This window comes from Zosterops lateralis (genome assembly GCF_965231275.1).
Source record: "Zosterops lateralis genome assembly, chromosome: Z".
Classification (NCBI taxonomy): domain Eukaryota; kingdom Metazoa; phylum Chordata; class Aves; order Passeriformes; family Zosteropidae; genus Zosterops; species Zosterops lateralis.
This window is the reverse complement of record NC_139800.1, coordinates 10784016-10798289: the sequence shown is the minus strand read 5'-3', so window position 1 is coordinate 10798289 and position 14274 is coordinate 10784016. Positions and strand designations below refer to the sequence as shown.

General features: G+C 39.1%; 1 protein-coding gene across 2 annotated transcripts in view; it reads left to right on the top strand.

Annotated features, from left to right (window-relative positions):
- The window catches only part of ZSWIM6 (zinc finger SWIM-type containing 6), a 107471-nt gene that overhangs the window by 32105 nt on the left and 61092 nt on the right, over nt 1-14274 (top strand). The window lies entirely within an intron of this gene.

Here is a 14274-nt window from a genome sequence, read left to right as displayed (position 1 = left end):
CTTAGCTGGTCCAGGCAGCTTTTTTTAAGCTGCTCTCTTGTTTTCTTTTTAAATGCAGTATTTTGGGGTCTGCCTTTCTCTCCTATAACCAGTCTTGCTGCTTGTAGTCTTCATTGTTAAATCTGCAAAACTTCTAGGGCAGTGCTTCTCATCACAGGTGTCTGGTCATTGTGCGCTTGGCACAGCGGTATAATGCTTTTATATAAATTAGATATAGATTGCAGGACTCTCTTCAGAGTTTAAGTATAAATACATGATGGAATTTTTAACTAATAGTTCTGTGAAGGCGAAGTGATGTGGAAAAAAAAACTTCAAGAGAAACCCATTTCTCTTTCCTCTCCCATTCTTCCTGTCATGTTAATGATATTGCAGATATTGGTGGCATTGGTATAGACCTGTCCTGATAGAGCAACTTGTTTTTGCAAGGTAGCAAAACATTCTAGTTCATGAAAATTCTTGGTCAAATGGTACTTGGGCCAAGTCTTAACCAGAGCCAAAACCCAGCAGAAGTACTAGCATGGAAAACATCTTTTAAAATTGGGTACATTGTCTAGTGGTTGGTGTTTTAGGAGTTACAAGTAGTAAATTTCGCCTGTACCATTGTGGTGCTGCATGACTCTGCATGAGTCACTCTGCTTTGTGTGTGTTGCTTTCTCCACTGTCTTGTCTGTTGCAGATTATTATTAAGTTTTATGACTGCTGCTGGACAGTGCATACCACTGTGGTGCCTCAAGTTCTGTCTGGAGCATCAGGCCAGTAGTGACACAGTGTGACTGTGAGAGCCTCTGGGTTGCCTCTGTGAATCAGACCTTTCATTCCAGGGAGCACAATCTGGGATTTCCTCTTGAGCTATAAAATGACTCAGTCTAGTTAAATGCAGCATAAACCATATAAACCAGGAATTTGTATCTTTCAAGCTTTCTAAATATTGCAGGATATTTAATAGGAGTTGCCTACACTGAGTTTGAGCCCTGAGAGACTCATTGTCCTTCAGCATTTCTGAAGAAAAATAGGTACCAGATAAAGCTTAACATATTACTTTTGAAATTCACTGTCAGAGGTTTAATTTGATATGTGGAGATGGATTTTGCTAGAATGCCTATGTAGGTTGGTTTTTTAAAAATTAAATCTATGAATTAACATGGCAGAAACAATATTGCTGTGTAGTTGGTTTTCATTGGTGTTATGGTATATAAGTTCCTCATATTTGATGTTTCGCTTCTCTTCAGAGCCTGTTTTTATGTTCAGGACGCGTGTTCCCCGAAGTGTTTTGTCATCATGACTCATAACGAAACAAACTTAGAAGCTTAGAAGTTGTGAGAGAGAGGCCCTTTTCCTGTAAAGGGAAGTGAACCCAGTGCTGTATCCCCTGAGAAATCCTGTGCATTTGCTATAATTCTGGGGAAAAAAAAAAAAAAAAAAAAAAAATACACACCACCCCCCACTACCCCCCCACCACCCCTGCAGAAAAAACCCCAAACAACCCCCCACACAAACAAACACCAAATAAATCAATAAAACCAACCAACCAACTTAACCCCAGAACAACAGCGTGGTGCTGCAGCGCTGGTGCCCAAGTGGTGCAATTCTCCCTTTCTGCTGTACTGGGTGATGGTCCTGTCCTGTATAGGTTTTTTTCCATCCATACCGGAGCAGTATTAGCAGTTCAGTACAATATAAGTGTACAGGAAGAAAATGGCAAAAAGCTTTTAAAAAATCTAAAATCATATAGTAGCAGCCCCTTTGCAGTTATTGTGTCACTCTGATAATGGGTAGAGAGTAATAATCAAAAGAGATCAAATGTCCAGTAAGTGCCATGTGTGTACTAACTGATTTCCCAGGATCCTTGTTTCCTTGACAGTGTATTAAGTGCCATGTTGGATTTTTTCCTGAATTAGTTTTTGACAAAGGGGTGCTTGGGGTGGATTTGTGTTACCTTAAGTTTTAATATCTAAAGAAGTTTGAAACTGAGCATGTTCTTGCCTCACATCTTTTCTAGAGGTATTAAACGAAAGGTAACTTCATATGCAGCTTCTACAGAAACTACTTTTGCAAGGACTGTGATTAAGACACCACATCTTACTCCCGTGCTTTTCCCCCACTGTATCACTTTTTGGGGAAATCCTGTCTGGTGAACTGCTGAACTCAGAGAGTTAACAGTAGAATATTCTCAAAGATGGCAGATAAATTAGGAATAATAAATTAGTCAGCTATTAGATTAAGTAAGAAAATAACACCCAACAGGAACAGTTTCCTGAGTATTATGAGTAGTTTTCCAAGTATCTCCTACCTATTGTCTTCCTTCCCTTTTTTTTTTTTCATGTGCCATAGTACAAAACTGGCTTTTGTTCTGCAGCTGTTTTTTAGTTTTCATGGAGTAGGGTTGGTTGGTGGTGTTTGGAGAGAGAGAACCCTCTCTCTCTTTCTGGTTTGGTGTAACAGGAGAATGATGGGATTGCCTTGATGTGATTTGGATATTGTAGTGGTGACAAATAAGCAAATTTTCTTTCTCACCCCATGTACTGTGTGTCACTTCCTTTTCCACTTCTCCTTCCCCAGGAGGTTGCCAGCTTTCTCTTCAAGTCTGTCTGCCCAGCATCCCGTATTGTCCTTACACCAGGATCTGAGCCATTGTGTGGGACAGAATTATTGATGCCCTTTGCCAGGATGTTCTGGGGGATTAAAGCAGTCTCAACTGAGCAGCAACTAGGAGAAACTGAAAGTTAATGTTGCATTCTGTGTAGGGTTTCCAGAGACATGTGACTCAGAGAACTCTGTTGTACAGTGTAGACTTGGTGCAAGTAACTGGTTTGACTATTATAAGTTATGTACATTTTTCTCTAATTATTTGAGTAACAGTAAAATAACTATCCCCAGGGACCTGTGGCTAAACATGTAAAAGGAGGATTTTCTCAAACTTTTGTTGAAATGTCATTTCTGTGCCCATAGAAAATTTACTAACTTTGAACTCTTATCTTTTTGATTCAAACCTTGTGAATCTTGTATCTTTTTAGTTTGAATTTTGATTTGACTGTATTCCACTCTTTTACCTTACTCTGCCCAATATAAACTGCATTTTATTACCTTTAGTATGTAACTGGCATAGGTCCTTGTGCTGGGTGCATCTTTTGTGTGGCTACCAAAGCAAGAGGCCAGTTGATGTGGTTTGGATGTGGCTGGCCTGTGCTAGTAAGGAGGCCCAAGGCAGAAAAAGCTGGATCCTGTTAGAAAGATCCTTTCAGTTAGAAGGAATTTGGTTATACTGTGAAATACAGCCTTGTTCTAGCCTTGAAGCATTTCACAGGGCTGATTGGTGGGAGATGGCAAATTCTTGTAACACAGTGTGGTACTTGTGTCACAAAGATGCGGTAATAGTACATAGAGATACAGCAGCCTCCGCATTTCTCTGGTGTTTTGAGATTTGTTGTATCTCTAGGAGCAGACTGGAGGAATACAGACATGGTTTCAACTGGCTTCATGACATTTTGGAAACTTTCTCTCAAGGCTAGTTGAAATTATGCTCTTTGAAGTGACAGTTGCTGCACAGATCCTTATAATTGACGTGTTGTTGTAAAGTTAACTGAAATTAAAAATATTCACAGGTTTTGATATAATTGCTCCTGCCTGCCTGGAATTACATGGTGTTTTTAATAAGAATCTATTTAAAATCTATTAACTGCAAATTGAGTAATGTAGAAGTACACTATCTATTTTTTTATGTTGGTAATGGCGCAAAAAATAATTTCTCTATTCAGAAAAAGACTTCTGTAGGTAACTGTGTGATAATACTCTCTTTTCCGTGCATTGATGTTTCAACAAATAACACAAAAACAACCACAGAAGAAAGTGACAAAGCATTTTACAAGCAACTTTTTTGCAGGCTGAATATTCTTCTTTGATTGCTGCTATTTTTTCCTGTTTTGGCAAAAAGCAGTGGGAAATACTCTTCACACTGACAGGTGGGAACATGAAGAGAATTTTGCCTTCACCTGCCTGTGTAAGGATCTGTTGTCTGAAATTTTTTGTTGCCTTCAAAACAACGGCTGTGTTTTGTATTACCAATTTACATTTTTTAATGTGCACTAGTGCCTAGCAGCATTCATCTTTTGCTCCCACAGGTTACTCTGTCTCAGAGTGTTTGGTATCTGGTCGTTTTCATGAAGTGGCATTGTTGAAGATAGCTGGAATATCTGGGTTTCTCTGAGTCTTACCCTGGCTGGAAGTGAATTGTCACATTTGGTAGTGGATGTTTGAGGTGTTCCTGAGTCTGAAAAAGTTGAACAGATGTTTGTTTTTTGGCTGTAAGATTTGGACAATTCTGAATGGTGAACATTGGCTTGTTCTCCTTAAATAAAAATTATTCCTTGAAGGAAGCATTAAAACCCAATTCCTACTGAATTCTGGATAATATTTTTTGATGAGCAGGGAAGTATCCAATAGATATTGCCAACATGGACACTGTGTGTGTGCTTCCATGAGCTTCTTCTGTTTCTCCACCTCTTTGGTACAACTAGGTTGGCACTGACTTTGTCAGGCACTATTGTTCAAGCTGCTGGAGTGGAACTGGCACTGATAATTGTTTGGGAATTACCATCTAAAATTAGAGCTATCAAGCCCTCCATGTGACAGGGAACATTATCTGCAGGTTGTTGTCCTGCTTCCATCTCCTGGGAGGGTGACATGAATGCAAGACAGCCAGATATGTTTGGGACACTGGAGAAAGCAAATGATGAGCTATGAGCTTTTGCTCAAACTGTATCCAATGGGCATAATTTGAGTTCAGCATGATTTTTTGTGAAGAATATTTGTGGCTTTGTAAATGGCTTTTTACCTTGTAAGGTTTTCATAGAAATACAATTCATAGTTCAGTCAATGCTAGTTATGAAGAGTTGATGAAAACCACAGATGCTTTCAGAGGTGGAAAGCCTAATTTTAGAGAACCTAGTCCCAAGTACTTCCAGTTATCTAGTTTAAAAGCACATCAGATTTGCTTATTTCTCTTAAAACCTCCAACACTTATTATATAAATAATTGTTTTTGTGTTATGAGTTATGATGTAGTTTAATAAAGTCAGGACTAGCAAGATGAGCAGTATTGTGTTAGTGCAAAATATGCTCGAAAGCTGTTTCTGCTGGTGACAATTTCACGTGAATATTGGAGCTTGCCTCTGTGAATAGGAGGGAGGAAAGTTGTATATGGTATGCCAAAAACTGTTCAGTAATTAAAAATTAGTTTTATTGGACACCATTTGAACTATCTGCTTAGTTTCTGAGGTAATTAAGGTACTGTCACCATCTACTGTTATGGCTATAAAGTCAATGCCTAATTTGCCTGAGCAGGAGATCTGGCTGTGTATTTCCCCTTTCCCCTTTATTTCTTGCCACGTAATCCCGAGAGGAGAAGCAAATAGCCATTTTTAAAATTCATGTCCTCAAATGTTAATTTGATGCTTTGAGGCATAAATGGCCTTTTCGACCTGCCCAAACAAAGAAATTATAGAAATGAGCTGCTTTGTTCTAATACAACAGGCTGCTTCTCAGAGACAATTTCAAAACAGTTCTGCCTCCCTCTTGTCAACTACATTAAATTAAATGTTTTCCCTTGCTAAATTTTAATTCAGATGTGTTTGCATTGTTGGAGAGATAGTGAGGGAATCTAGACAACCTGTGCAAATTTGCCTCTGGATTTCACTTAGTGAAGCCCAGGGCAAGTCAAGTGAAAAATGCTTTCATCCACAGCTACCCCAGCTGGTGTTGCTCAGCACTGCAAAAGCAGTTAGGTGTATCAGAAGCTGAGGGAAGGATTAAAAGGGGATTTCTTCTTGTTTCAGAACTAAGGAGAGAGGAAGAAATCGGGGGGAGAAGAGAAATAAAACAACCACTCTTTCTTGAAACCTTTCATTTAAATGTTTAGATTGCTTGCTTAGATTGACCTTGGAGGTCAGATTTAAAAACTAAATATAAAGATTTCTTAACTTCTAGAGATTTCATTGAGGCTCGAACTGCGATTAAGTGTATACTGTACAAATAGTAAAACCACTTGGTGCATCCATGACAATTCTGTCATTATCAGTTTTACCAGATAAAAGAAATACAGCAAAGGTGAAGGTGGAAGATGTGAGGCAATATAAAAAGAATAGATGTCTTTATTCAAGGCAATGTTTCCTCTTTTCTACCTCTGTCCAAAAAGAAGATAAATTGAGTTTGGTACTTGAATAACAGTTTTCTCTACCAGCTGTGTTTGTAACAACTGAAAGTAATCTCTTGGAAGAGTGACGTGTTTCTGGAGCAAGCACCACACTACAAGCTTTTTCTCTCGGACATAGGTAGAGTTAGACTGGTAGTCTGGTTTTGCAGTTCTGACACCTTGTCTCTTTTTGTTTGTCCATATTTTTTACCTTTGCTAACAGTAATCTGCATCAAAAAAAAAAAAAGTTTATCTAATTATTGATTTTTCTTTCTGACTTTGAAAATTGAAATATATCCTTGAATTATTTTTTCCCATTACTTACCTGTTCAGAGATTTACTTGGCATGCTCTGCTGTATAACCTTTATTGGCCTTATTTATCTACAGCACAAGCCTGCTGTAAGAATCACAGACAGATGTGAGGATGCAGCACTTGTCATTTTCAAATAGTCAGCAGGTGAGCAGTATCAAAACATCTTAGGATTGATTACATTGGTGCTCTTCATTATTATTTGGTTGCATGAGTCTTTTATGTTTGGTGTTATTTTATCTTAGGGATGAAAAGCACGTTATGAAAGTATTTGAGGAAAGTTAATGTGGTTCCTTAATCTTTTAAGACCTGAAAGCTGTTTTGTATAAGTGAGAAGAAAATACCTTCTTGCTTTCTCTCTTTGGCCTAGTTGATGGTTCATATATAATCCCTAATGAAAACTTCCCTGATACTTCAGAATCCATTCACAAAGATATGTAACTTCAATAGACTCGTTGATTTCTGTGCATATTGTGTGATCTTACCATAAAATTGTGTGATACTGGGTTTTTTGGTTGCTTGTGGCCCATAGCTCATTTTGGCTTGATCCCTAGCAAGAAGAGTCTGTATTTATGGCCTGAAATCTTTGATAAAGTACTCAAGTCAGATCAGGCTAAAATTTGTCCAGATGCTGTACTTGTTTCAGTCATATTGGACCATGTCACTTCTCAGATAATGTCAGTGCTTGTGATTTGAGACAGAGAAGAAAAAATGTGAAAGTCTAGCTATTGATTTTTTTCCTAAAACATCGCCATGTGAACAGTTTATAAGTCAAGAAATACTGCTCTCTGGAAGAGAACAAAAGACTCTTCAACTTACACTCTCTGCAAGATCAGCCTTCAGAGCTGTTCTGGGCAGTAAAGTGCTTGATCAATCTGCTGTGTTCATTCAGATGCAGGAACAAGCTGTTACTGCCACAAGGAATGTGCATACATGTACCAAACCATACAGAGTTCCTGGTGGAACATTTGGGATAAAACCACATAACTTATTGACATACATATGAACAACTTTTCTTAATTATCCTATAGCTTATTAACTTTGCAATTGGTCCAGATTGCTGTCAGACAATATTTTCATGCACATAAACCCGTGTGGTTTTGCTTTAAATTGATGCAACTATTTCGGTTCTAGTTATGCATACTTCAAGCAGCTGCTAGATTCTCTTGTATTTTGGCTGTTTGGGTACTGAAGTGAATAAATATGTTGGAATAAATATGATGGAGCTTTAGGTGATGTTTTAAGCATGGTAGAACTTGGAAAAAAACCTTGCTGTAACTACACTATCATTGGCTTTTATCCAGCCAAAGCTTATCTACTCTCTGAGGCCACAGCCTATTTAAAGATTGAATTCTGCCACACACCTATAAGATATCCACAAAGCGCTGAAAATGCTTCTTCACCTGTTTGGCCTTGAGTGTGTTTTGTGCTGCCTTGACAACTCAGTTATAAAGAACCTTGGGTTTGTGGCTTCCAGGCCTCATTAAAATAATGTACTGTAATTAAAAAAAAACCCACAGGCTCTTCTCTGATTTAAATATTCCCACTGCTGCCAGGACTTCCCCAGCTTTCATTGTGCATTGTTTCAGATTAGTCATAATTTAAATACTTGTTTTGTTTACTGTGGCCTGGACACTGTGAAGAGGCCCTGGAATACATCAGAGCCTTCAGCAGGGATTTGGAGTCTCTTTGAGAAGGCTCTGATTTGCTGTGTACCCTAAGAACAACCAGAGGTACTACTATGACATCATTTCTGTGTTATTTTTCTGTAGCACTGGTGCATATCCAGAATGGAATTACAGATAATGAAAGATATCCTACTTGCTCTTCACATGTTCTTCAGCCACTGTTACTTTGGACTTTGAGAATGCCAGTGGGAAATGAGTTGGTGGAGACCATTAAAGTACTGAAATGGAAAATACAGCAAAACACAAAGCTACCTGCATTTAATTTTTCTGGGTACAATGGTAACTGGCTTGATAAAATAGTTTGAGTTTTCCATTTTTTAATGTGAATTACCAAATGGCATTACTTAATTTTTTTGACTACAGCTGCTGTAGAAATGTCTGCACAGCTACTGTTTTGGTAAACAAAGCCTAGTAGCCAGATGGCAGTAATATTTTAAAAGTTGAGTGATATAGTTTGGGAAGCATCCAACTGGAATATGCTGTGTTTTGCAAGGTACCTTAGATTTCGTACACAGTGAAAGACTTTAAATGTGTTATCTCTGCAGTGGCTTGAAAGAACACATGGACTATTACGTGGAATACAAATAATGCTTATTAAACTTGCAGTTGATTCATTATGATAGGTGATCCAAACTGCTGTCAGACTGTATTTACTTAAACAAATGTACTTGTGCTCTAAAAGAGTATAACTATTCCTGAGCCTGGTTATTCATATTTTAAACAACTGTTAAATACTATGTTGCAAATAATTTCTGGGTTTGTGAAGACTTAATTTTTTTAGCATATCCTTTCCTCACCCTTACTCTGTTTCATTTTCCTGCTTGAAAGTTTGGGGCTTGGTACATATGGCTGGCTGTTGTTTGACTGGAGAACTGCTACAGAGAGATGATGATATGCAGGGTGTAGATGCTTAGGGTAGCTTGCTGTTCTTTTGTATTTTTATCTGTTGGGTAATTGTTTACTTGTGATGTTTGTTTAATTGTGATGCATTAAAGCAGTCAGCTTAGTGGTTTTGTCTTGTTTCTGAAAGTGAGTTATGGACTGGAAGGGCCTTGGCATCTACTTAGACACAGTCAGATTTACTGGGAAATAGTGAATTGGATTCAGTTTTTGGTGACCCATGTATGGAAAAATCCAGTCCTTAAGTTACTAACTAGCAAATCAGTTTTTCTAAGACATGAAGCAAGTATCATGAACAAAATGGTGACAGACTTTTGTCTTTTGTAAAAGTGGGATAGGTCTTCCTGAGAGGCTGTCTGTCTCTTTCCCCTCCCTTTCCCTCCTTTTGATGTGAGAAAAGTCTGCTCTGTGGAACAGTCGAAGCAAACAAGCCGCACATCCCCCGCCCCCCATCCTGTCTAGACTGCCTGTTCCTCATGCCCTGCTCTTCTTTGGGGCAGGAAACTCACAGGTCGTGCTGCTCTCTCCTCCAGGAGCAGCACTGTGGGCTCTTCTCTCTTTGTTAGCTGGTTCACCTTCTGCTGTGCTAGACATCCTTCACCTCAGGTGGGTCAGCCTACCCTGCAGACTGTTTCCATACAGACTTCTCCTTGTCAGAAGGCACCAAACAGGAAGTTATTTTTTGGCAGCTGCTGCCTGATGCCTGTCTGGGCCTGGGGGCACAGGCATTCCCTTCAGTACAGCTGTCAGCCTGGCTGTGGCTTAGCCCACTCTGCTCTCGAACCTTCTCACCTCATTTCTCAGTGGGATCCTGTGCAACCCGTGATAGAGGAGGAAATACATCCCTCTGCCCACCCCACCCTCTGCAGACAAATTTTGTGGATTGAGTTGAAATAATACTCTGTTGCTGCAAACATTAGCCAGCTGCCTCTGGTGTGTTAGAAGCTTTTTCTCTGTTCCTTTGAAGTGGTAGTGACTAGTGGTGTGCAGCATCCAAATGTTGGAATGAGAGGCTTCCTTCCACCAAAGCCTTTCGAGTTCTGAGGAAAAGAGAGCAAAACAAACTTCATAATGTCATTGAAGGCACACGCACTTAGTGATATTGCAGTAATTTTCTGTTTCTTTTTTACCCTTAAAATACAGTGAGAAGGAAAGGTGTTTCAAGAAAGATGTTTTCTTATTGGAGAACTCCAGTCAGGAGCTCTGAATGGAAAGTATGTTCTCTCTTTATTAAGGCTTTTTTACTTGCCTAAAGTAATTACACTAGGGAAAAAAATTGGTTAAGTAGTTTGTTTTCAGGTTAGTCTACTGCTGATTTCAATATTTTCTCAGAAAGAATAACTACAAGTGTTATAGTATAGTAGTATTTGTTTCAGCCTATTCAGATTGTAGAGAATTTTAAAAGTATTAATTTCTGTGCTGAATTAAACCACCATTTCATTACAGCAATGGATCCTATGAATGCCCTCAGAAATACTTTGACTGTGAAAATGAGGTCACATAAAAAATTCTTGTCTAAGTGTGGTAAACAATTAGGTTACAGGGACAGCTAGATGAGAAACAAAATGCCTGAAACTCATCTGAGAACAGAAATAATACTTGTGGCTTTCCTGCTGTTCATTTATTTGGAAGACAGACTGAAGGGAAAATACAAAGGTCACTTCTCTTAATGTCCTGGACAACTGGACAAGTTATTTTTTTTTTTTTTGTTCAGCATATTTTCAAAAATTTTAAAGGTGGTTTCTTTAGCTGTCTTGTTTTTCATGGTCTTGAAGGTTTGTAATTTGCATTGGCCTCTCATGTAAAAAGTAAACATCACCTTTCAAAACAAAATATTCAGACAGTGACAGGCTTATTCTTAAAAACAAAGTGAATTCTTTTTCTAACCAGTTTTGTCACTGACAGGAATATTTTAAAATCATAGTAAATTTCTCATGCCAAAATATAACAGGCCCATTTTTTCTGCTTTGTGAATTTTGTGTAGATGAATTTTTAAAAAAAGTCTATATTAATCTTTTTTAGAAACATCTTGGTGGTTCTGCTTCATTATTTTGGTATTTAGATTGTTTCTCTTCATGTGGACTACATGGGGGTTTCCATTGTTAAATGTGCCTGTGGTGGAAGAAAAAGGTTTTGTTGGCTTTTTTTTTTATTCTGAATCTGGCATAATTTGAGAAATTACTCTGTTCATCCTTACATGTTTTATAAACATCAAGCTGTGACCGTCCTTCCTCACTAGTAGGAGAACCACTGACTCATCTTGTGAGGTATTGATGGGTTGTTTGAATACCTTACTGCTTTAGAAAGAGACTTTGTATATTCCAGTAGCAGCACACAGCACACACAAAATGAAAATATTCTTATTACTTTGTATAATGTCTGAAGTAGACCCAAAATGTAGAAGATGAGTGAATTTTCCTGTTCAGGGTTGCATACAAACCCTGCATGTGTGCCTGTGTGTATAAGAGCTAGCTCTTCTCAAGGGAAACTTTTCAGTAGTTTTTCCCAAAACAACCTTGTGTAAACAATATTCCTTTCCCATAACAACAGGTGTTTGCTACTTCTGTTACTTAGCCAATGGGAGAGGTGTCAGTCCTATGTACCAATAATGTGCCTTCTTAACACAGCATGTTATAGAAGGGCTAAATAAATTATAAATAAAGCCTTCTGATTTCTACTGCCTTCTGACTGGAGTCAAGCATCTTTATTTCGTGTCCTATTGCAACAGCAACCTGTGTCAGCTCTCATGAATTGGAGCGATGCTTAGTTCTGCAAAATTCTCGGGGTAGAATTTGAGTTGCACATCAGAGCAGCCTTCTTGTGTATTGGGTGATTAGAAAGGCCCAGTCCACTGGAGTCCTTTTTGTCCTTCAGGATGAAGCTTATCTACTTTGTAGATAAAGGAGAGTTAGGAAAACCTTGGGCATCCTTTCATATTGAAACAATAGACTATTTGACTATTGCATGCGTGACTAGACTGAGGCTATGCCTGGCCAGTAAGGACTGTCTCTGCCACTCCTTACTCATCTATAGATTTATTTGTAGCATGGAATAAGGAGAATGGACTGGTTGGAATTTTGTTCCTAAAAGTATCCTGTGGGTACACTTAAGTGTTGGACAAATTCCAGAGCAAATGTCTACCTGCATAACCCTAAACACTTAGTTGAGTTTGTGTTAGCTCAGAATTACGGAATCTCCTCTGCTATGAATTTATGTTTGCCTTCCAACAGAGAGCTGATTATTGCTTCCTCAAAATCAGATTTAAAGTAGTGTTTCTTAGAGGGCATCACTTCAGTTATGCAGAGTAGATTCATTTCCTGTACTTAGGTTGCTTTGGAGGTATGTAATTCCACTTGAAATCTGAGCTGGCAACCACAGATGCTGGTGCTACTGCCTTCTGCACTAGATGGACAATCATTTTGCTACCTGGAATAACCGCGTTCATAATCACTTTTCCCTGAATTAGGTGTAGGGGAGGATTGATGAGATTGGCTTAGGATGATGTTTGGCCTGTGAGCAAACTGAAGTTTTCCCTGTAGGACGTGAAACACCTGACATGTTGGTCCTACACTTGACTCCTAAACCCTCTAGTTTAAAACTTTGGGGTTTTTTTCCCTCCCTCTGAGGTAATTTGCTTTGTGAACAAAATGATTAATAACTACATGTGATAGAACTTAGTATTACTTCTTTGAGTGTCTCACAGTTGAAAGAACAAAATCTGTTGCAAAGGCCACTGCTCTGAGTATTCATATTCCCAGTGGCAAGAGTAGTGTGGAGTACATATCTGACCAGTTGTCAAGATATTCCCTTTCTAGTTCCCTTCATATTAGAACAATGTAAAACTATAGCCTGGGGAGTGAGACACAGGAAATAAACTAAATTATATTAGTGGTGCAGGCCAGAAACTTGTCTCACACTCCAGGTCCTGGGGGTTTATGGTCTAGAGTCGTCTACAAGCAGTTTGTTTGGGGCTCTGTTAGAAGGAACACCAGGGAGAAGACTTAATAAAAAAAGTACAGTGTTTTTCAAACGGAATAGTGCTACTTACGAGCTTGTAGTATCTGAACAAACAATAATTCTGCACATTATGCAGTGGCATTAAATATACATATTAGTAAGGTAGCAGATGCTATAGTTGCAAAATTGCCATGTAAAATAGCAGTCCTTAGCAGCAGGGTGCTGCTCTACGTGAGCCTCCTCCACATGTAATGAATAGCTAATTTCAGCTCAATAGTCCATGAGAGACCGGAGGGGACTGGGGAGGGGTAGAGTGTTCCAGCAGCCCTAACCAGCAGGATGTGCTGGGATGTGCTTTTAATGTAGCAGCGTTTCTGAGCTCTTGGGGGTAAATTCATAAAGAGGAATGCTGTTATGGTTTAGCCTTAGCTGGCAACTAAGCTCCACACAGCCACAGCTGCCAGATCACTTGGTCCCTGTGGGATAGGGGAGAGAATCAGAAGAATGAAAGTGAGAAAACTTGTGAATTGGGGCACAGACAGTTTAGGTGAAGCAAAAGCCAAACACGCAAGCAAAACAAAAAATTCATTCACCACTTCCCATGGGCAAGTGCATGTTCAGCTATCTCCAGGAAAGCAAGACTAAATCACATGTAACTGTGACTTAGGCAAACAGCATCACTCCCTAAGTGGCTCCTCCTTCCTTCTTGAGCATCATGTCATATGGAATGGGATATCCTTACACTCAGTGGAGGTCAGCTATCCTGGCTGTGTCCCTCAGCATCCTCACTCATGGTGTGGGGTGAGGAGCAGAAAAGGCCTTGAACCCTGTGTGACCACTGCTCAGCAACAGCTAAAACATCCCTGTTGTTATCAGCACTGTTTCCAGTGCAAATCCAAAATCATAGCCCATGCTAGCCCAGTTCTCTTAGGCAGATCACCTGTGCCAAAACCAGCACAGACGCTCAACTGTTTGTATTCAGATTAAGGAATTGTTGTGGCAGAGGGACAAGTGGGCATGTGAAATACCTGTTGGAGGGATCAGATGGTGATTGGTTTAGGTGCCTTATCAGAGATAGTAGATGTCTTTTTGTCTTCTGCTTCTTTTCATGTGTGCAACTAGAACAGGAGATCAACTAAAACAAAGCAAACACAGGAGAATTGACACTGAAAAGGTGAGCAATTAATTCCCTCTTGCCTCTTTCAGAGCATTTGAGATTGCTTTTTGATCTG